This window comes from Anomaloglossus baeobatrachus, chromosome 8 (assembly GCF_048569485.1).
Source record: "Anomaloglossus baeobatrachus isolate aAnoBae1 chromosome 8, aAnoBae1.hap1, whole genome shotgun sequence".
Lineage (NCBI taxonomy): Eukaryota > Metazoa > Chordata > Amphibia > Anura > Aromobatidae > Anomaloglossus > Anomaloglossus baeobatrachus.
This window is the reverse complement of record NC_134360.1, coordinates 131,997,074-132,021,905: the sequence shown is the minus strand read 5'-3', so window position 1 is coordinate 132,021,905 and position 24,832 is coordinate 131,997,074.

Below are 24,832 nucleotides of genomic sequence, written 5' to 3'. Positions count from 1 at the left end.
TTTGCCCTGGAAGTCAAGCAGAGGGTAGGCCGCAGTGCCCAGAAACAGTCCCAGTCCCCTTCCCCACCGAGCCGTCCGGATGTTGAGTTGGAGGAGGCCTATGAGGAGGGTGACCTCAAGTAATGGCAGCGGTCCATTGTTGCAACCAAGTTGTCCCCGTTGGGACCCGCAGCACTTTGTTTTTCCGTTGAATGAGCTTAAATCAATCCGAAGTCTTATCTGATCAGCAACAAGTTGATTATCCCGGCCGTTGCCGGCAAGTTATCCCCGGAGGGACTCTATGTGTTTTACCGCCCACATGAGAAACTGCTCATGAACATGGCCGAGAACTTGCAGGCCTCCCATGAACTTGTGGGTTTGTAAATAATTTGTGGGCCGGTTTCTGTTCCGTGCCGCCTCCGAAGAGGCAGATTGGAGGAAGGGCCCGCAGCAGAGCAGGCTGGGGCCCGGCCACCACCAGGACCGGTGGCCATCCTCCGGGGGTCAGGGGTCCCCCTGGACGTGGGGTCCCCTGAAGTGACAGCCGGGTGTGAGACACCGTACCCGTTCCCGCTCGGGTAACCTAGACCTGGACTGGCATAAAGGGGTGCTGCCTGTTTCTTAGGGGCAGCAGCAAGGTTTAGGTTACATGGGTGGGGGAGCGGATGAGCACGAACCCGTCCGTTTTAATAAAAATGTTTACCGTTTGCAACGTTGAAGTACCGAGCCTCCCGTAAGGGAAGATTCCTAAATATGCTTATGTTGAATGTTTACATGTTAATTTATCTTTTGCAGAAACAAAAATAAAACCTGTGATGTACGGGCAGCCCGTGGACGGTCTGCATTTTACCAAGGGGCAGTGTGATGCGCTGGACTAGCCAGGTAGTCACATACATAACAACATACACACCCCCCACCCTAGACAGTTACATCAGTCAAAAAAAAACCCTTGTTGCCTCCCTCCAGGGTCTGATGTCCACACCAGGTGGGGCGGAGTCAGGCGGTTGGCCCCACCCACCGAGGAGTTCACAGGCCTGGAGGCGGGAAAAGCAGTAGATTGAGTTTGGAGGTGAAAGTGAGAGGACAGGAACTGCAAGTGTCTGGGTCGGAGCCCAGGTACTGACAGCAAGTTTGGCAAACGGTGGTGGCCGTCTGCAGGAGTTAGTGGAACTCTGCAGAGCCGTAAGGACCGGGGTCGGGCGTTGGCCCGCCGGTACCGAACCGGGGAGTGGAGTGAAGCTAAGCACACAGGCAGGGCCATTGGACCCCAACCAGGCTTGGAGCCGCCGACAATAGTCAAATCCGAGTGTGACAGGAACTCCAGGGGTTTCCCAACAACCAAGACCCGACAGAAGGCAACAGTCCACACCGAGAGGATATACAGCCACCTCCACAGGCTAGAGATCCAAGGGCCAGCGCCTGCGGGCAAAACGGGCTCCTACGGCACCTATACGCCGGGGAGTGGACTACCGGTGGGCAACCACAGGAGTCAGAACATTCTAACAGGTGCAGGGAAAGACAGCCACCATCAGCCGTCCGGGGAGAGCACAACAACACTGCAGCCGGCTGCGGGACCCATCCATCCGGCCGTTTTCGTTTACCAGAGACTCTGTCATTGATTGTTTGAGTGAGTACACCCGTGCCGTCCGGCACCGTGCCACGCTGTCCCTGCAACCCTGCACCCCAGCCATCCAGCCTTCCCATTACACCACCCTGCCCCGGGATCACCAACCCCCTACCCACGGAGGGGACAACATCCTAGCTGCTCCCTACCATCTCTCCCGGGATCCCCGTCACCAGCAGCGGTGGTGCCCTCATCACCACGTCCCGTGGGTGGCGTCACGAACTCTCTCCCCAAACAAACCATCCCTTTTCACTCACAGGTTAGGAGCGCTGCTCCAGTCCCCGGGTCCGGCAAACCGCTCAAGCCACCGTGCAGCAGCAGCAGAAGCCCCGGACCCGAGCGCGGCGAGCGTGTTGCCTCCGCCCACGACACTAACGTTCATCAAAATGAACAAGTCATGGATCCACAAGGAATTTACTACCCCTGTGTCATCCTGGGGAGAGTAAATGCTTGTGTATTTTGAATGTGCTTGATGCAAATCTACCTGTGAAATGTACAGCTGGGGCACAAGTGCTGCTGACTCACCCACCCCAGGGCTATGGGACACCTGGTGCCAGGCCGTACTAGTCCGGGGGTCGTCAGTGGTGGCGGGGCCTGACTCCGTGACCCTGGCGGAAGTCAATTAATATGGCTTCAGTGGGGGTGCTTAAAGTTTATATTCGTGACGCCACCTGTGGTTTGCGGCTATTAAGCCGCCGCTGTTGTATGGGGCCTCCGGGGCTGGTGGAATGGCAGCTTGGATGGTCCTGCTCCCCACAGGTGGAGCGGGGCCCCCCGGGGCAACAGTTGGTGCTTGTAAGAGTCTATGATGATGTTATCGATGGTGCAGTGCAGGCGAAATAACAGAGGCAACACCAAGGGTGCAGTTTCAAGTTGTTTACTCACAGTTACTGGTTGGTAGTGCACTGATGCCTTTGGACTGCTGGAACCCCCTGTCAGGGACCTCCGCCGATCCCGGGTAGATCTGAGAATAAAAGCCGGTGCACCCTTCTAGTGTGTTCCTCTCTTCAGCTGTCTTCTAAGCCTTACCTTTACTGGATGAACCTGGCTTGGCCTCCACTACAGCTTCTGGGCAAGGGGGCTCGCCTAGCTGGTACTTTGCCCTCTTCCCAGAGGTTCTGCAGTGGGCTGTGGCCCTGGGCGCTTGCAACCACCCTGGGCCTCGTTGTTTACCTTTGGAAATGACTTCTCTTCCTCCAGCTTCTAGGGACCGTCCCCTGTCTGCAGATCCCTCCACCTGATCTTTCTGTGGAACAGGCCCTGTGCTTGAAAGCGGTTCAGTGGCCCTGGAATCCCTTCTGTATTTCTCTGTTGTGGTGTCACCTGGACCTATTTGGGTCCCAGGGTCTTCACCAGGAAGCGTCACTTTCTCCTTCTTGCTCCTGACTGACTAGAGCACTTCTCTTCTCACTCCTCTCAGCTCTCCTCCTTACTTCAACTCCTCTCAACTCACACTCCAAACTCTCACTGTGCTAGAGTCCCGATGTGGCAGGGCCCTGGGCAGCAGATAGTACATTGAGATCATTGTCTGCGACTCCTCAGTGCTTGTGGCAGGCCTGCTGCAAGGTGCTGCGGCCTGGGCCTGCTCTGGAGTGGGGCTGCTTGCTTGCAAAGGGCTGCTGGCTGGCGTGGGGCTGCTGGCTTGCAGAGGGCTGCTGGCTGGGGTGGGACTGATGGCTGGAGGGTGGCAGCGCCATTCTGGCTCCTCCTGGGCTGTTTCCCCTTTGCAAGATATGCACATTAAGGGCGTACCAGCCACGGCTCCCCATCAGCCACGTGTACTCCACCAGGTCTCCGGGCTGGACGTCGCACCCTGGGTGGCCTCTGGTTAGGTGCTCCTTGATGTCGCGGTGGGAGACGAACACATCTTTGCCCAGGCCGGGCTCCCTGATGAAGCCCCATCCCGCCGTCTGTCGAAAGTCAATCACCTGGCCCCTTTTTACTGTGCCCTGGGATCCTTTGAGGGCCTTTCTGATCCACGCTTTGGAGGCGAGGATGGACGCCTCCACGGCCCTCCGCTTCTCTTCCCGGAGTTCCCGTTCTTGCTGGAACTGCTCCAGCTGGCGTGCGCAGGCGATGTGGGTCGCAAGCGGGTCTCGACAGGGCGTAACGGACGGACCAGTCCTAGGTCGCGGACCGGGGCTGCATCCCAATTCACCCCCGGTGAGTACGCACCTAGTAGGCTGATAGGAGGACTTGGCAAGGGGCCCACCAGATCATCGGGGCCCGTGGGGCCCAGTGATCCTTCTGCGCTGCCGGGGGCCGCTGTGCCTGCTGTTGCCTCGGCGGGTTCAGCGGACACCTCCTGCAAGCCTGCAGGAGGGCTGGGCGGTGGCGCTTCCCGGTGCTCTGGGTCTGGACGGACAGGGGCGGCATACAGCTTACCCGGGTGTTCTACGACGGCCTGCTCTCGGTGGCCCACAACCTCAGGTGCCGCCCACTCCTCTTCGGCACTCGCCCCTCCAGTTTCATGTTCAGTCCGCTTCTCCACCTCCGCCTTTACTTTGCTCAGCCTCCAGGTGAGCAGCTCCACTTCTTCGCGGAGCAGGTCTAGCAGGGGATCCATCTGTCGGCTCCCTGGGGTGCTCGGCTGCAGGTGATTGGCCATGCTTCCTGCCTGGTTCCTGCTCGCTGCTGCTCTGGCTGGATGCTCGACCACGCCACTCGGCTGCACCCTTTTTCCTGGAGGCGGGGCCATGGTCTGCTCCAGCGCCAAGCGCCAAACGGGTACCCAGCCCATCACAGCCGGCACCGCTCCGCTCACGACCCAGTACATTCCGGTAAGTTCCTTTTCCTTCTGCCGTTGGCATCAGGCGCTTGCCTGTGCTGTTCTTTTCTAGTTCACCATCTTTCTCTTTCATTGCCTCTTCATCATCGCGTGGGCGGGGTTTTCTTTCGAGCTCTTCTCTCAGATGCACCCCCCTTCTTCCCGCGCTTTGCAAGCTATAATGGCGACGGCAGTTTTCAAACAGTAGTATACAGTCTATTAAATGCAATCTTCTCAAGGCGCACAGTACCCGGTGGGGGCCGGGCACGTTATCCTGTTCGTGATGCCAAGGTTGACTCGCCCACCCCAGGGCTATAGGACACCCGCGGTGCCGGGCCGGACTAGTCCGGGGGTCGTCAGTGGTGGCGGGGCCCGACTCCGTGACCCTGGCGGGAGTCAATTAATATGGCCTCAGTGGGGGTGCTTAAGGTTTATATTCGTGAGGCCACCTGTGGTTTGCGGCTATTAAGCCGCTGCTGTTGTATGGGGCCTCCGGGGCAGGTGGAATGGCAGCTTGGATGGTCCTGCTCCCCACAGGTGGAGCGGTGCCCCCCGGGGCAACAGTTGGTGCTTGTAAGAGTCTATGATGATGTTATGAATGGTGCAGTGCAGGCGAAATAACAGAGGCAACACCAAGGGTGCAGTTTCAAGTCGTTTACTCACAGTTACTGGTTGGTAGTGCACTGATGCCTTTGGACTGCTGGAACCCCCTGTCAGGGACCTCCGCCGATCCCAGGTAGATTTGAGAATAAATGCCGGTGCACCCTTTTAGTGTGTTCCTCTCTTCAGCTGTCTTCTAAGCCTTGCCTTTGCTGGATGAACCTGGCTTGGCCTCCACTACAGCTTCCGGGCAAGTGGGCTCGCCTAGTTGGTACTTTGCCCTCTTCGCAGAGGTTCTGCAGTGGGCTGTGGCCCTGGGCGCTTGCAACCACCCTGGGCCTCGGTTTTTACCTTTGGAAATGACTTCTCTTCCTCCAGCTTCTAGGGACCGTCCCGTGTCTGCAGCTTGATCCCTCCACCTGATCTTTCTGTGGAACAGGCACTGTGCTTGAAAGCGGTTCAGTGGCCCTGGAATCCCTTCTGTATTTCTCTGTTGTGGTGCCACCTGGACCTATTTGGGTCCCAGGGTCTTCACCAGGAAGCGTCACTTTCCCCTTCTTGCTCCTGACTGACTAGAGCACTTCTCTTCTCACTCCTCTCAGCTCTCCTCCTTACTTCAACTCCTCTCAACTCACACTCCAAACTCTCACTAACTAAACTTGACCTTCCTGTCACTACTCTACTCTCGGCTGGCTCCTCCCACCCACCCAGTTGCTAGGCCCCACCCAATGGGAGAAGGGACGGGTCTTATGCACCCCCATCATACAGCATGGGGGTGGCTGCCACTATCACCGGTCCCAAAATATGCCTAACAATGGGTGTAGTGCAGATTTGCCTGTGGACCGGCGTTTACTCCTTTCCTTACCCAGGATGGGACATCACACCTCTGGCTGGGGTGCAATGTTCCTGTGGTGACGGAAGCCTCAGGGGCGCCACACTGCCACTTAAGGGGTGTCTGTGTGGCTCAATTTTTGGAAAAAAGGGAGACTCCGCTTGGAGTAACCCTTGCTTGCTTTGTTTTTAAAAAGGAGCCAAGATGAACAGATCTGGGATTAGCAAAGACTTTGCTACCTACCCCGGTGTCATCCTGGGGACAGTTAAGGATGGCGTATTTCTGAATGTGCTTGATGCAAATCTACCTGTGAAGTGTACAACTGGGGCACAAGTGCTGCCACTGAAGGGGTGGGTGTCTGTGTGGCCCAATTTTTGGAAAAAAGGGAGACTCTACTTGGAGTAACCCTTGCTTGCTGTGTTTTTAAAAAGGAGCCAAGATGAACAGATCGGGGATCAGCAAAGACTTTGTTACCTACCCCAGTGTCATCCTGGGGATGGTTAAGGATTGCGTATTTTTGAATGTGCTTGATGCAAATCTACCTGTGAAGTATACAATTGAGGCACAAGTGCTGCCACTGAAGGGGTGTCTGTGTGGCCCAATTTTTGGAAAAAAGGGAGATTCCGCTTGGAGTAACCCTTGCTTGCTGTGTTTTTAAAAAAGGGCCAAGATGAACAAGTCATGGTTCAGCAAAGACTTTGCTACCTACCCCGGTGTCATCCTGGGGACGGTTAAGGATGGCGTATTTTTGAATGTGCTTGATGCAAATCTACCTGTGAAGTGTACAACTGGGGCACAAGTGCTGCCACTGAAGGGGTGTCTGTGTGGCCCAATTTTTGGAAAAAAGGGAGACTCTGCTTGGAGTAACCATTGCTGTGTTTTTAAAAAGGAGCCAAGATGAACAAGTCATGGTTCAGCAAAGACTTTGCTACCTACCCCGGTGTCATCCTGGGGACGGTTAAGGATGGTGTATTTTTGAATGTGCTTGATGCAAATCTACCTGTGAAGTGTACAACTGGGGTCCAAGTGCTGCCACTGAAGGGGTGTCTGTGTGGCCCAATTTTTGGAAAAAAGGGAGACTCTGCTTGGAGTAACCATTGCTGTGTTTTTAAAAAGGAGCCAAGATGAACAAGTCATGGTTCAGCAAAGACTTTGCTACCTACCCCGGTGTCATCCTGGGGACGGTTAAGGATGGCGTATTTTTGAATGTGCTTGATGCAAATCTACCTGTGAAGTGTACAACTTGGGCACAAGTGCTGCCACTGAAGGGGTGTCTGTGTGGCCCAATTTTTGGAAAAAAGGGAGACTCCGCTTGGAGTCCCCTTGCGGTGTTTTGCATGATTTTAGAAGGGCATGCCATGCCTATATCTGTGTCTTGTCCTCCTTTTCCTCGTCAAGCTGTTTTGTTTTCGCATGAGAATTTGTTCTTGTCACTTTTCCATGTGTTTGTGTTGTGAGTTGTTTGTCACCTTTTGGACACCTTTGAGGGTGTTTTCTAGGTGTTTTTATTTGTTTTTGATTGCCTCCCATTGTTTCCTATGGGGTTCGAGTGGTTCGCCGAACCGAACTCGAGCTAGACCTCTGTTCGACGAACCGAACTCGAGCCGACCGGTTCGCTCATCTCTAGTAAAGAGGAACCCCAAGATCACTGTGGCTGAACTCCAGAGGTGCAGTAGGGAGATGGGAGAAAGTTCCACAAAGTCAACTATCACTGCAGCCCTCCACCAGTCGGGCCTTTGTGGCAGAGTGGCCCGATGGAAGCCTCTCCTGTGCAAGACATATGAAAACCAGTATAGAGCTTGCAAAAAAACACATGAAGGACTCCCAGACTAGGAGAAATAAGATTCTATGGTCTGATAAGACGAAGATAGAACTTTTGGTGATAAGTCTAAATGGTATGTGTGGAGAAAACCAGGCACTGCTCATCACCTGACCAATATAATCCCAAAGTGAAACATGGTGCTGGCAGCATCATGCTATGGCGGTGTTTTTCAGCTGCAGGGACAGGATGACTGGTTGTAATTGAAGGAAATATAAATGCGTCCAAGTACAGAGATATCTTGCAAGAATTCCTCTTCCAGAGTGCTCTTGACCTCAGACTTGGCCGAAGATTCACCTTCCAACAAGACAATGACCCTAACCACACAGCTAAAATAACAAAGGAGTTGCTTCAGAACAACTCTGTGACTATTCTTAACTGGCCCAGCCAGAGCACTGACCTAAACCCAATTGAGCATCTCTGACCTAAGCCAAATTTAGCATCTCTGGAGAGACTTGAAAATGGTTGTCCAAATAGAGCCTCGGTAAGTATAGTGTGCTCACTTATATCCCCCTATCCATCCTACCACCATTTTTAATCACCAGATTTTGATCCCAATAGACTTTTATGGGGACCGGCGTGTGGCCAGATATCCGGGATCAATTCTGAAGGGAGGGGGGTTTAAGTCCGGTTAGTCCCGCCGACCTCAGGTATCTGTGAGTTTGCCCATCACTACTTTTGACTTCATTGATCTTTATTCTTCAATACCAGACGACGTGGTCATGTTGGCGGTTTCAGATCATTTAGATTGATGTAGCTCTTATAACATGTTGCTGAAAGAGTTTATTTTGAAGTGTATAGGTTTTTTGTTAAAAAACATTTTTTTATGTGTGATGGTCACCCACTTTATCTATTTTGTTTGTAGCCTGGTGGGAGGAAAAATATACTTTTACATCCTCCAACCCATTTTTAAACTTTATGGTCTGGTATGGCCGCTATGTGGGTGATATAAAAGTGGAATGATCTGGGTGCATGGCGGCCATAGCAGACTTTAGGAATTATCTTAATTATATTGATGTGAACTTACAGTTCACATGTAAAGGACCAGACAAAGTAATTACATTTTTTATATTTGTTTAGGGGTTTCTGACAATGGGAAATGTGTGGCTTGTTATGTTTATAGGAAGCATGTCAGTGGCAACTCTTTTTTCAAGTGCCGATAGCTGTGATCCCGTTTACATCATATCTTCTATCCCCTATGGGGAGTTCATCAGGGCGAAGTGTATTTGCTCTGCAACAAGGTTGGTGCCTCAGGATTGGAGGATTGCTGATGTGGTACCGATATTTAAGAGAGGTAAGAGGGTGGATCCAGGCAACTACTGTCCAGTAAGCCTGGCATCAGTAGTATGCAAAGTTTTTGAGGGCATTTTAAGGGATGACATGCAAAAATATATTGCAGAGAATAATATAATAACTGACAGACAGCATGGATTCATGAAAGAAAAGTCGTGTCTCACCAACCTGTTGGGGTTCTATGAGGGGGTAAGTGCAAATCTGGATATTGGTAATGCAGTTGATGTGATTTATTTGGACTTTGCAAAAAAGCATTTGATACTGTACCACATAATAACCTTAAGGCCCCGTTACACGCAACGACGTATCTAACGATATATCGCCGGGGTCACAGATTCCGTGACGCACATCCGGCATCGTTAGCGACGTCATTGCATGCGACACCAATGAACGGCCGTTAATGATCAAAAATACTCACCTTATCGTTGATCATTGACATGTTGTTCATTTTCAAAAAATCGTTGATTGTTGCAGGACAGAGGTTGTTCATCGTTCCCGAGGCAACACAGATCGCTACGTGTGACACCTCGGGAACGACGAACTACAGCTTACCTGCGGCCGCCGGCAATGAGGAAGGAAGGAGGTGGGCAGGATGTTACGGCCGCTCATCTCCACCCCTCCCCTTCTATTGGGCGGCCGCTTAGTGACACCGCACGAACCGCCCCCTCAGAAAGAGAGTGGGTGTGACGAGAGAACCTGAGGGAGAGTAACTGGCTGTGTCTGTGAGAGATGTGATGGAGGAAAAACACCAATAACTTTAATTTGGGGTGACCTTCTGGGTTGAACCCGTGTGGTGGTCATTCCCTGGTGGATACCCAATGAAACCCCTCTGTGATGGTGGAATATGGAGGGTTGTGTATCATTCTGTGTAGGGTCATATTTTAGGTGCCTTGCTCCATTCATTCTGAGTATTTCTTATCTTGTCTGCAAGTTAATTAATAAGGATGAGCGAATGTATTCGCCACTATTCGGTATCCGACGGATAATGGGGTATTTGAGGTATTCGCTAACTGACGGCTAATATGGTATTCGCTCTGATACTTTCATTTTCATTTATGGACTTCCTGGTGCCTTATTCCAGCCATGAACACATCTGATATTGCTAGCCCTCACAGTAACGCCATAGCCATCTTTGTCGTGGTGTTACTGTGATTGGTTTGGCCGCACAGTGTCATAGGGGCTATATAAGCCAGCGGCCATTTTGGTCAGTCGGTCTCTCCCTTTCTCTTTCTTTCTCACCGATTACGGGTGCGGCGCTGCATGGCTGTCACACTTTGGCGGGCAGGTCTATATCGTGTAGTAAAATAAATAAATAAATAATTTAAAACAACGATGTGCAGTTCCCCCCCAAATGATACCCAACCGAGTTAAGCACACAGCAGCGGGCCGGTATTCTCAGGCTGGGGAGAGCAAGGGCCATGGTTTCGGCCCCCGCTCTCGCAGCCGAGAATATCAGTCCGCTGCTGCCCCGAGAATATCGCATCCATTAGATGCGACAGTCCTGGCGTGTCACCTGCCCTTCTCGATTGCCGTGATGCAGTGGCAATCGGGGTAATAAGGAGTTAATAGTAGCCCATAGCTGCTACTAAGACTAAGATTAGTAATGGCAGTGTCTATGACACGCGAACACTAATCTGTAAGTATAGTAAATAAACACAACACCGAAAAATCTTTTATTTGAAATAAAACACCAAAAAGCCCCTCTGTCACCACTGTATTAACCCCCCCCAAATATCCAGGTCCGGCGTAATCCACACTGATTCAGCGATGTCTGTGAGCGAGTGCTCAATGCAGTCTCATTCCGCGAACAATGCTGCAGAGGTAACTCCAGGTAATTTCTCACACTCGGTTTCTCACGGTCTGAGTTTCTCAGATCCAAGCTCCCATAGGGTGACTGCTCCATCACACATACTGTTGGAGGGGGAACACATACATCACAAGTAAAAGCTGTAATATCATCTACCTATCCCTCTATCCATCTATCAATCTATCTATTTATCTATCTAGCTATCCATCTATACATCCATCTAGCTATCCATCTATCCATCTAGCTATCTATCCATTATCTATCTCTATCTATCTATCTATCTATCTATCTGTCTATCTATCAATCAATCAGATAGATAGATAGAGGGATAGATGGATAGATAATAGATAGAGAGATAGGTAGACAGATAGATAATAGATAGATAGACAGACAGAGGGATAGATGAATAGATAATAGATATATAGAAAGATAGATAGATAGATAGAGAGATAAAAGATAATTGATAGATAGATAGATAGATAGATAGATAATGGATATGTGTCGCCCTGGGCAAGCCAGGGGACACAGATCACCACACCACACACACCCCACATTCCCTGCAGGTACACCAGCTAACCCACAAATCCTTGTTGCCTTCCTCCAGAGGCTGATGATTCACACCAGGGGGTGGGCCAGGCGGTTGGCTCCGCCCACCGAGGAGGTCACAGCTCTGGAGGCGGGAGAAACCAGGCAGTTAGAGTTTGGAGGGAGAAGTGGAATGAGAGTCTAGTAGGGGGAGTAGAGGAGTTAAGGAAGTAAAAGTAGAAGTGGAACTGGTAAAGGAGGAAAACAACAGTGAAAGGGACAGAAAGCCTGAAGTTGGTCTGTGGCTGTGTGCCCAGACGGAGTCAGCAAGGTCAGCAGACGGTGGTGAAGGTCTGCAGTGGGACTGTCTGGAGGTTGCTGGACGGATCACGGAGGCTGTGTGTACCCGGGGGTCTGGAGCAGTATACAAAGGGCAGTCAGCACCAAGGCAGGGGCTTTTCGGATCCCGGCAAGGCTTGGAGTCGCTGTAAATTGCCAAATCCGTTAGTGAAGGGGACGTAGCTCCCCCAACAAGCAAGTCCTGATTGACGGCAAAGGTCCAACCACAACGGGGAAACACCGCCACCGCCGAGGCACCAGTTTCCCAGGGCCGGCGCCTGCGGGCAAAGCGTGGAGCTCCTCCGGCTCAGATTGTAGTCGGGGAGCGGGTAACCGGTTGGAATCCATCGCTACCAAACAGACATTTCAAAGGTGCAGGGAAGAGACCGTCACCGCTAACTGCAGGGAACCGCAGCACCGTGAACCGTCCGAGGGACCCGTCCAACCAGCCGTTTGTTTACCGAGAACTGTGTCGTGTTTACTGGCTGAGTGAGTACCTCAGTGCCGCAAGGCACAGCGCTGCCCCTGCGCCCCTGCACCCCACTGGGCCCCGGGATCACCAACCCCTACCCACGGAGGGACAACACAACAACTGGCTGCTCCGCCTCACCATCCCCGGGATCCCCATATAGAGCAGCGGTGGTGTACACTCAATCACCACAACCGTGGGTGGCGTCACGGACAATAAACAATCTCCCCAATCAAAATCCCCTTTTCACTCACGGGCGAGGAGTGCCGCTCGAGAAACCCCCGGGATCCGGCCCACCGCTCGAGCCACCACTGAGCAGCAGCCGCCGGACCCGAGCAGAAGGGGTGAGCGTGGTGTGCCGACACCCTCCTCCCCGCCCGCGACAACTTGGCGTCACGAACAGGATCTTACCGCTCTGCCGTCTGGTAGAGGTGCGCCTTGTTACCGCCGGAGGTATCCGGCAGAAAAATTTCAGAAGCCGCCATCTTTGGCGCGAAAAGTTCCCGCTCGAGCGTCTTCTCGAGCAGTAGAGGCGCGAAGGCCAAAACCCCGCCCCGAGAGAGGAGGGGCCGGAAAGAGCTAAGGGGGACGGAAACAAGATGTCTGCGCCCGACGGAGCCGCTGGAGGAGCGGTGGTCGCAGCCGCAGCGGCACCCGCGGATGGAAATGGGCCTGCCCAGGTCCTGGCCATACCGGCGGGAGGTGCCGCGGCCCCCGCGCTTGCTCAGGTCATGCCGTTTTCCTTGCCCTATGCGCCCGGAGCTGCCTGGTTACCGCAGTATGACGGGAAACCGGATGCCCTACAGGCTTTCCGGAAAAAGCTTTGCCCGTTGCTAGAGCTCTACCCCCTGACTGATAAGCAACGTGCAGCGATAGTGCTAGGCCACTTAACCGGTGCGGCGGAGCAGGAAGCGGAGACCTGGGCCGAGGAGGACCGACTCTCTGTAGCCACCATCTTTGAGAAGCTACAGACTGCCTTCGAGACCCGGACTGAAGCTGAGCTGAGGATGCAGTTTTACCAATGCCGGCAATGAGCTGGGGATAGCATTCGGGACTATGCTCTACGTCTGCAGACCACCCTCCGCACGCTGAAGCGGGTGAACTCTATTAATGAGGCGGATAGCAACAAGATGTTAGTGGAGCAATTTGCGCAGGGGATGAGGTCCCCTGAGGATCGTAAACAGCTCCGGCTGTGGGCCCTAGAACACCCTGATGTGGACTTTGCTGTGTTGAAGGAGCGGGCTATCAAAGCACTACAGCCCCCAGCTGCCGAAGTTCTGGAACCCGTCCTGTGGCCCGTCGAGACAGCTCCCGTTGTGGCGGCCTCAGCCAAACCAACCTCCCCAATACCTGCAGCCCCGAGCAGCACAGTAGAAGAGCTGGCAGCCCAGGTCCGTCGCATGGATGGAGACCTTGCCAAAATCCTTGCTGCACTGCAACCTCTGACTAGATCTCAGCCTCCAGCACAGATACAGCTTGCTGATAGTCCCGAGGATGTTCCCTGGATGCAGCGGAGAAGTGCTAACAACCCGCGGAGCAGACCTCCAATCTGCTACAAGTGCCGTAAGCAGGGCCATTACTTCCGACAGAGCCCGTTAAACGAGCAACCCCTGGGGCCCCGGGCCAATCCTCAGGAGTAGAACATCGTGGCCCCCCGGATTGGTGGGACCGATACATCGGGGCCCGCGCCATCATCCCCGTGGCTGTGGACGGCATACCAGTGATGGCTCTCTTGGACACTGGATCACAGGTAACTACCATACCGTACACGTTGTACCAGCGGTATTGGGCCGTAGACGAGCTGGCGCCCCCAGATACTAGTATAACGTTGATTGCCGCTAATGGACTTCCATTGACCCAGGTGGGGTATAAACAAGTGGCTATGACAGTGGGGCAAGCTGAACTGCAACACCAGGGTATGATTGTGATCATGAATGAGCCCAGTGATCATAACCCGAAAATAGTGCTGGGAACCAATGTGATGGAACACTGCATGGCTGATGTGTTGACCCTATTGCAACAGCTAGCCGCTACAGCGGCAGGGAGCCGGCAGAGGGCTGTGCAGCGTGAGATCCGCGCCCTGATGTACCGCCAGCATGTAAGCTCAACAGGAGGGGAGATTGGTGGAGTGAGAGTGATGGATGTTGCTCCATTGACTGTGCCCCCTAGGAGTGAGATGATGATCTGGTGTAGGGCAGCAGTAGGGCCTCAGGGGCGTGACTACCCTGCGATGATGGAGCCCATGCCTTCCGAGCACTGGCCCACTGTAATGGCCGCCCGAGGGGTGGTGGATATGAAGAAAGGGAGAGTGCCTGTGAGAGTGCTGAACTGTGGAGAGGAAGAAGTCAGGCTTCCCCGGTATGCCACCATTGCCAAGCTGCTCACCCTGGACCCTCACACTATCCGGGAAGCCAGTCCATCCACACTCCCACCTACCACCAGCACTTCCCCACCCCAGGGGGAAACAAAGGAGTGGCATCAACAGCTACATGTAGGCACTGATGATACCCCTACACATCACAGGGCAGGGGTATACAGGGTGGTGCAGGAGTACGAACAGGTTTTCAGTAAGCACCCCCTAGACTTTGGGCAGATTAAGGGGGTCCAACACCACATTCCCACCGGTGAACATCCCCCTATCAAAGAGAGGTATAGACCTATTCCCCCTGCACATTACCAGTGTGCCAAAGATATGTTGAGGAATATGAAGGAGGCAGGGGTTATTCGGGACAGCTGTAGTCCCTGGGCCGCTCCGTTGGTATTGGTCAAGAAGAAGGATGGTACCATGCGGATGTGTGTGGACTACCGGAAGATCAACCAGATAACCCATAAAGATGCCTATCCATTACCTCGTATCGAAGAGTCTTTGGCTGCACTGAGAACTGCAAACTACTTCTCGACCCTTGACCTCACCAGCGGATACTGGCAAGTGGCCGTGGCCCCAGAGGACCGGGAGAAAACCGCCTTCACCACCCCGATGGGGCTCTGCGAATTCAATAGCATGCCGTTTGGGCTGTGCAACGCCCCCGGAACCTTCCAACGGCTGATGGAGTGCTGTCTGGGACATTTAAACTTCGAGACCGTCCTGTTGTACTTGGATGATGTGATTGTTTATTCCCAGACGTATGAGGCCCATCTGGAGCACCTGGCCGAAGTGTTCGCGTCCCTTGCCAAGTACGGGATGAAATTGAAGCCCTCTAAATGCCACCTGCTGAAACCCAGGGTGCAGTATCTAGGGCATGTGGTGAGTGCGGATGGTGTCGCCCCCGACCCTGAGAAGATTACTGCCATCCAGAGCTGGCCGAGACCAACTACAGTGAGGTAAGTAAGGCAGTTTCTGGGTCTGGTGGGGTACTATCGGCGCTTTATAAAGGGGTACACGAAGATGGCTGCCCCCATGCAAGACCTCCTCGTGGGACAGACCAAAGGTGGTAGACCCATTGGAGCCCCACTGTCGTGGGAGGACAAGCATGAGGAGTCCTTTTGCCAGCTGAAGGCGGCCTTGACCGGAGAAGAGGTCCTGGCGTACCCTGATTATGGGCGCCCGTTCGTCCTCCACACGGACGCCAGTAACGTGGGGCTAGGAGCGGTCCTATCCCAGGTCCAGGATGGAAAGGAGAAGGTGATTGCCTACGCTAGCCGAAAACGCCGGCCGACCGAAAGGAACCCTGAGAACTATAGCTCCTTCAAGCTCGAGCTATTGGCGTTGGTGTGGGCTATCACGGAGCGGTTCCGCCACTACTTGGCGGCAGCAACATTCACCGCGTTTACGGACAACAATCCGCTGACTCACCTGAACACGGCCAAGTTGGGCGCGCTGGAGCAGCGGTGGGTAGCCCGGCTAGCCAACTATGATTTCACCATAAAGTACCGAGCTGGTCGTGTCAACATAAATGCTGATGCACTCTCCCGAATGCCCCATTTGTCAGAAGAGGGGTGCGAGGATGACGACCTCGAGGAGATCGAGTTGCCTGCGTTTCACCAGCCGCCTACTGAGAAGGTACAGGTACATCAGCAACGGGTGGATCTGGACCCACGGCCCAGTCAAGAGTGGCAGGAAGCTCAGGACCAAGCGCTGGCTGTTCGCCTTGTCAAGACTCTGGTGGAACAAAGCGCTACAGGAATAGACCCTGCCGCTCCGGCCGAACCCCAAAGCTTGTGGAAAGAACGGAAACGGCTTTACCTACACCAAGGGAGGCTGTACCGTGAGCTGATCAACCCGAAGACCCATGAGAAAATATGCCAGTTGGTCTTTCCTCAAGCTGATGTCGCTACTATCCTGCGGGCATACCATGGTGGTGCTGGCCACTTTGGGTGGAAGAAGCTGGAGATGCTGTTGAGGGAGCGGTTCTATTGGAGTGGGATGCGTGAATCGGTGGAAGCCTGGTGCCGAGAATGCGGTCCTTGTACGCTGAGGAGAAAGGACGAGACTAGCCAGAGAGCACCCTTACATCCAATAGTCACCCATCAGCCGCTGGAGCTGGTCGCCCTAGACCATGTCAAGCTCACCCCTAGCCGAAGTGGGTACACCTACGCATTGACCATTGTAGACCACTACTCAAGATTTATGGTGGTAGTCCCCGTTAAGGACCTGACTGGTCGAACTGCTGCTCGAGCGTTCCAGGCTTATTTTTGCCGACCCCATGGGTACCCCGAAAAGGTGCTGACCGACCAAGGCCCGGCCTTTGAAGCAGAGGTGTTCCATGAATTCTGCCAGTTGTACGGCTGCAAGAAAATCCGGACCACTCCATACCACGCCCAAACCAACGGCATGTGCGAGAAAATGAATCACTTGGTCCTGGGGCTTCTCAAGACGCTACCGCTGGAAGAACGGAACATGTGGCCAGAAAAGTTACCCGACTTGGTCGACATGTACAATAATATCCCGTCTAGCTCGACGAAGTGCACCCCAGCGTATCTGATGAGGGCTCGGCCTGGCCGCCTGCCGGTGGATCTGGAGATGGGGTTGGAGGCCCCAGAAGCACTCCGTTCGACGGCGGAGTGGGAAAGTCGGAGGAGAGCACAATACCGGCAAATCCAGGAGTATGTGGAGAAAAACCTCAGTCGAAGTCGAGAACAGCAAGAGCACCGGTTCAATCAGAAGGCGTCCGCAGGCCCTTTCCAGCCAGGAGATGTAGTGCTGAAACGGAAAAAGAAGGCCCACAAGCTGGATGATCAGTGGGAGCAAGTCCCTTATGTCATACAACCCGCAGAATGGGGAGATGGGAAGGCCTACCAGATCAGTCGTGACCAAGGGGGCACCCTGGCCACAGTTTCCCGGGACCATCTAAAGAGATGCCCCCCAGCGTTGAAGGCAGAGGCTGAAGTACCGGCTCCTCCACCAGCGGAGAAGGCAGCAGAGGTAATCCACACTGTAATGGGTGACTTCCCAGCAAACTGGCCTACACAGAACGGCGCGGTGATCCTTCCAGTGATACTGTTCCCACAACCCGTGGATGAAGAAGTAGTAGAAGTGGTTAACCGTGAGCCAGAACCAGTGCCAGTGCCCAGGGATGAACCTGTACCCAGCTCCCCTACACCTCCGCCTGCTCCACACTATAGCCGGGAGGAGGAACCGATTGTTCCCTCTACCCCACTGTCTAGCACCACTGACACCGGGCCCCGAAGGTCCACCCGTTCCAACCTAGGTAGACCCCCACTTAGGTACAGGGAGACCGTTTTGTAAATAAAAGGGGTCAGGGAAGGTAAAGAGTGGTTGTTTGTTGTTTGAAAGTTCTGCAAAAAGTTTTGAAAGAATGATAAGAAGATGATTACCGAAGTTTTACCTGATTTACCGTGATTTGCAACCGGCTGGAGCCAGCACCGTTGTCCGCGTGGGGACCGTTAAAAAGTTTTGCATGGGAACTATCCATAGACAAGCCCGTGAACTTGCAGGGCAACCACAAACGTTAAGTGGCTTGTAAATAAGTTGTTTGCCGTTACCGTTTCCGCAATGCCGCCTCCGGAGAGGCAGGTTGGAGGGAGGGCCCTCAGCAGAGCAGGCTGGGGCCCAGCCACCAAAGGAACCGGTGGCTACCCTCTGGAGGGAAGGACAGATCCCGCTCAGGTAACTTGTGCTGGACTGTGGGTCAAGGGGTGCTGCCTGGGCTTTAGGGGCAGCATCAGGGCCAGGTTGCTTGGGTGGGAGAGAGCGGAAACCATAACCGTAAACCGTTATGCAACGTTAAAAGAAATGTAATACCACGAAATTGGTCCAATCCATCTACGGACACTCCTAAATCAATGATTATACCACAAAAAGGAAACAAATCCTTTCCCTTTAAGAAGGAGTACACAACGTCTCAATTAATAGTAAATTTTTATTATCATCCAAAATATACACAAAAACACCACACCTTAAAAATGATATATTGCAGTCAACAATTAATATTATACGGGTTTCAGCGATTAAATATATTGCACACACCCACAGTAAAGTGACCAGTGCTGCATACGACCATATTGATAAGGTGACTGATGCTAAAGAGGACCCATGTTAATAACCATAACGGGCTGTGCAAATAATAATGTAAATATAATTCCTCCACGGAAAATATTAATTGCACCGTCCCCCCAGGGTCCCAACTATTGCCTTTGAGTATACAATCAAACACCCAATTGCCTTATGCTGTATCTCCGCAATGCCGCCTCAACCAGGTACATTGTGTGGACATGTCCATCAACCATATGTAACACCAATCACATTTAGTTGTAGGCGGAATTGCAGAGAGCCAACAAACCGGCACCGATATCATAATAAAGCATAACACCACCTATATTGTAAGTGTGTATCAGCCGTTAATGGTCATACCGTACGTATATGTGCTATATCCCATATGCTCCATAGGATGCCAAAAGCAAGCCTGATCCGTAACAAAATGGGTTTAGGAGTGCCATAAGGACATCACATGTGTATCCCAAGTACAGCTTTCAGGACATTCCTATGGAGACAATTACCTGGGATGTTGTTAAAGCCGCGACCACCCGATTCCCCGACACGTGTTTCGCTCCCGGCTTCTACAGGGGGCATGCCGGGTAATGTCAGCTGAGGAGTTTATATCCGTCATTCCCACCAATCAAGGATCCTACGGGCGCTTGCATCAGTCCATCACCGCCCATTCTGAAAGGTAACTTCCTGTCGGGGCGACCGTGGAACGCACACTGCGTGGCACACACCGGATGTGTGCAGCGACGCAGGAGCGTCCCGCGTAAATGCGCCCTTTAGTCAGTTCCGGGAGGATTTTTGGACATCACGAGCGCCCGATCCTATAAGTTACAATCATGCCGCAACTAGTGGCCAATTAAATCAAAGAATCCCCATAGACCCAACAATTGATAGAAGAATTATTTCATCAATATGAAGGAATGTACTATAAATAAACATCAGAAAAATTCATATCGTTTATGCAACATTTGAATTAGTAACATATAGTCCTTCGAAGATATGAATCCCATTTTCCTCATAGCTGGATCATAAAGGATTCTTCTACCACAAATAGCAAGATGCAATTTTTTCATTCCTACATGGGTCCGGAAGAAATCCTGATTATGTCAAGCCCATCATAGTAATATATTTCGGTGGGAATAATTCCAATATATTAATAACAAAATGCAATATTATCTGCAAAATAGAAAATGCAAAGAAAAACACAAAATATTAGTGCATCATAAAATAAGTGAAAATCACCTCACTAACCCCTCACTACCCACCATTAAAAACATCCTATGAATAATAAATACTAAAGTTAAAACAATAAAAAACACAGAGTCGACAAGGAGATATAAAAACCACAAGAACTACAAAAACTGCGACAACATTATAAGAATGCTCCAAACCCCAAGGTCTCATTGAGACCCTGCGGATTTAATGTACCTAACCGGAAAATCCACCGACTTTCTACTCTTGCTAGGATCTTACTCAAATCACCGCCTCTTATACCTAAAGCTACCTGATCGATTGCCTTCACTTTAAGGACATGAGGGTTACTATTATGAAATTCCTTAAAGTGGCGCGGAAGGGTTTTTAACTGAGTACAATCCTCCACAGTCTTTGCCTTGGCAATATCTCTACAGTGTTCCCGTATTCGAATCTTGATTTCACGGGTGGTCAGGCCCACGTACAATTTTTTACACGGACATTCCCCCAAATAGATCACTCCTTTGGAAGAACATGTTAATCGTTTCCGTATACTAAATTGTTTTGTGCCATCAAAGTTAAAGAATATTTTTGACTTAACACAATTGGCACAGGCCTTACAGAGACCACACGGGAAGAAACCCTGATCCGACACCGGCACATCGTTTTTACTTTTTGCCTCACGGTCAAAATGGCTGTGGACAAGTGTATCTCGAAGATTTTTCGATCTGCGTGCTGTAATTAAAGGTTTCGTGGGAAGGATTTTCCTCAAAACAGGATCTGAATGCAAAATCCCCCAATGCTTACCTAAAATCTCCCTCATTTCCATCCATCTATTATGATATGTGGTAATAAAGCGAATTTGCTCAGTTTTCTCATGATTACCCCTTCTACCATCAGATCCTTGGCCCTTGGAAAACAATAATGTATTTCTGGGTGTATGTACAGCCCGTTGGTAGCCTTTTCGAATCATTCTCCTGCTATACCCCCTCTCCAGGAATCTACTAGCTAATTCACTCAACTGCGTTTCAAAGGATCCCTGGTCCGAGCAAATGCGTTTGGTCCTTAAACATTGACCCACGGGTATCCCTGAAATCACAGTCTTCGGATGTGAGGAGGAGGCATGTAGCAAACTATTAGTGGCAGTGCTCTTGCGAAAGATGGAAGTGGAGAGAAAACCATCATCCCTAGTTTTAATTAGGATGTCTAAAAAGTCAAGTTCTCTCCCCTGTTTAAATGTCAATTTAATATTTTGCTGATTGTCATTAAGAGACCGCATCACATTGGCAAGATCATCAAGGGGACCATCCCAGATGAACAGAATATCATCAATGTAGCGCATCCAATTAAGGATGCGACTACAACCTGGTATGGTCTCCGCCAAAAAAATGTCACGCTCCCATGCCCCCAAAAAAAGATTAGCATACGAGGGGTTTTTTTATCAAACGTAAATACATTAAAAGAAATGTGCCTCCCGTCTTGGGAAGAGTTATTATTAAAAATGTACATAATTTACCGTTTATCATGTTATACCTTTTTACCTTTACAGAAAACAAAAGGAAAATAAAACCGGTGTTGGACGGGCAGCCCGAGGACGGTCTGCGTTTTGCTAAGGGGGAATGTGTCGCCCTGGGCAAGCCAGGGGACACAGATCACCACACCACACACACCCCACATTCCCTGCAGGTATACCAGCTAACCCACAAATCCTTGTTGCCTTCCTCCAGAGGCTGATGATTCACACCAGGGGGTGGGCCAGGCGGTTGGCTCCGCCCACCGAGGAGGTCACAGCTCTGGAGGCGGGAGAAACCAGGCAGTTAGAGTTTGGAGGGAGAAGTGGAAGGAGAGTCTAGTAGGGGGAGTAGAGGAGTTAAGGAAGTGAAAGTAGAAGTGGAAGTGGTAAAGGAGGAAAACAACAGTGAAAGGGACAGAAAGCCTGAAGTTGGTCTGTGGCTGTGTGCCCAGACGGAGTCAGCAAGGTCAGCAGACGGTGGTGAAGGTCTGCAGTGGGACTGTCTGGAGGTTGCTGGAAGGACCACGGAGGCTGTGTGTACCCGGGGGTCTGGAGCAGTATACAAAGGGCAGTCAGCACCAAGGCAGGGGCTTTTCGGATCCCGGCAAGGCTTGGAGTCGCTGTAAATTGCCAAATCCGTTAGTGAAGGGGACGTAGCTTCCCCAACAAGCAAGTCCTGATTGACGGCAAAGGTCCAACCACAACGGGGAAACACCGCCACCGCCAAGGCACCAGTTTCCCAGGGCCGGCGCCTGCGGGCAAAGCGTGGAGCTCCTCCGGCTCACATTGTAGTCGGGGAGCGGGTAACCGGTGGGAATCCATCGCTACCAAACAGACATTTCAAAGGTGCAGGGAAGAGACCGTCACCGCTAACTGCAGGGAACCGCAGCACCGTGAACCGTCCGAGGGACCCGTCCAACCAGCCGTTTGTTTACCGAGAACTGTGTCGTGTTTACTGGCTGAGTACCTCAGTGCCGCAAGGCACAGCGCTGCCCCTGCGCCCCTGCACCCCACTGGGCCCCGGGATCACCAACCCCTACCCACGGAGGGACAACACAACAACTGGCTGCTCCGCCTCACCATCCCCGGGATCCCCATATAGAGCAGCGGTGGTGTACACTCAATCACCACAACCGTGGGTGGCGTCACGGACAATAAACAATCTCCCCAATCAAAATCCCCTTTTCACTCACGGGCGAGGAGTGCCGCTCGAGAAACCCCCGGGATCCGGCCCACCGCTCGAGCCACCACTGAGCAGCAGCCGCCGGACCCGAGCAGAAGGGGTGAGCTTGGTGTGCCGACACCCTCCTCCCCGCCCGCGACAGATAGATAGAGAGATAGACAGATAGATAGATAGATAGATAATAGATAGATAGAGGGATAGATAGATAGATGATGGATAGATAGATAGATAATCGATAGATAGATAGATAGATAGATAGATAGATAGATGGATACAGGGATAGATAGATGGATAGATAGATGAATAGAGGGATAGATAGATAGATAGATAGATAGATGATAGAGGGATAGATAGATGGATGGATAGATATATAGATAGAGGGATAGATAGATGGATAGATAGATGGATAGTGTTAGGGCCAGGTGGACGGACAGACCCAGGAGGTGGATCCACTGGGCCGAACTCCTTGATGATGGTAAGGGGTCCGGTAGCTGGAGCACTACAGATAGCTGAACAGTCCGTGCACAAGAGTATAACGGAGAAGTCCCTGGGACCACGCAGTCACTGATGGTAGTCCAGGTGACGGAGCTCAGGTTCGGAAGCCGAGATGATGTCAGGCGGAGTCCGGAACCTTGGGAGCGAGATGACGGGTCACCGCAGGGATCAGAGATGGTACGGACTGTCAGGATGGCAGATAGACAGCGTTCGGGTCTCGGGATTCGGCAGGACCGGATGGCACGGCAGGATCGGCTCTAGAAGAGAGAGAGGTGAGTATCTCACAGGAACACAAGGAGACCTGACTCCTAGCTAGAGAAACACGAAGATCAGGCCCCGCCCACTTGGACATTAAACCCCTTTATACCCTGCACCTGTGTGCTTCATTTCCTGTCAATTGACGCTGGCCCTTTAAGAAAGGGTCAATGACCGCGCGCGCGCCCTAATGCGCATGCGCGCGGCCCGGGTGCCAGAAGCCAGAGCAGGAAGCTGAGGGGAGGAAGCAGCAGAGCCGGGCTGGGGCTGAGAAGCCGACGGGCGCCGGGAGCGGGGACCAGGACGCCTGGGAAGCGCAGGCGATGGACGCTGGAGAGCGGGGAGCGGCGGAGACCGGACCGAAGAACCGGGGAGCGAGGCAGGGGAGCCGGAGAGCGTGACAGGTGAGCCGGGGAGCAGCGCAGGGGACCCGAGGAGCGTGACAGTACCCCTCCCCCCCACGCCCCCCTCCCCGCAACCGGGACAGGAAGGCACGGATCAGCGGAGTACCCACGTTCTCCCGGGGCTCCCAGGACCTATCCTCAGGACCATACCCTGCCCAGTCCACCAGGAAGAACTGTCGACCCCGTACGGTTTTCATGGCCACGATATCTCTTACCGCATAGATGTCGTCATCGGCAATAGGAGGAGGAGCCGAACTGGCAGCAGCGGAGAAGGGACCAAGGACAACCGGCTTGAGCAGGGAGACGTGGAATGAGTTGGGTATCCTCATCGTGGCCGGGAGCTGTAGCTTGTAGGAGACCTCATTGATCTTGTTGAGGACTTTAAACGGCCCGATGTAGCGAGGACCCAGCTTGTAGGATGGTATCTTCAATCGGACGTACTTGGAAGCAAGCCAGACTAGATCTCCAGGAGAGAAACACGGAGGGTCCAGACGTCTCTTGTCTGCGTGTCTCTTCATCCGCAGGGAAGCACGCCCAAGGGACGCCTTGACAGAGTCCCAAATGGTTGCAAAGTCACGGGCTACAGCATCAGCAGCAGGGACATCCGAAGAAGGGGATACAGGCAATGGGAGGGAGGGCTGAAGTCCGTAAACGACATGGAAGGGAGAGCTGGAGGACGACTCACTGATGTGGTGGTTATGGGAGAATTCAGCCCAAGGAAGAAGCGTGGACCAGTCGTCGTGATGGGCGTTGACGTAGTGACGTAAGAAGGAGGTCAAGATTTGATTGACCCTTTCCACTTGGCCATTAGACTGAGGATGGTAGGCAGAAGAAAAGTCCAGAGTCACTCCCAGATGTTTGCAGAGAGCCCTCCAGAAGCGGGAGGTGAACTGAGTTCCTCTGTCGGATACGATGTGTGATGGAAAGCCATGCAAGCGGAAGATGTGATGTATATAGGCGTCCGCGAGTTCCTGAGCAGAGGGCAGTCCAGCCATAGGGACGAAATGAGCCGTTTTAGAGAACCAATCCACCACGACCCATATGACTGTGTGTCCGGAGGACAATGGCAAGTCCGTAATAAAGTCCATCGCTATGTGTTGCCACGGAACTGAGGGTATCGGCAGAGGCAGAAGACGGCCATATGGCAGGTGTTTGGGCGTCTTGTTCCTGGCACAAGAGGAGCAGGCAGAGACAAAAGCAGCGACGTCCGTGCGAAGGGATGGCCACCAGTAATGACGTACAATCGCACCCCATGTTCTCTTCTGACCAGCATGACCGGCTGTTTTCGAGGC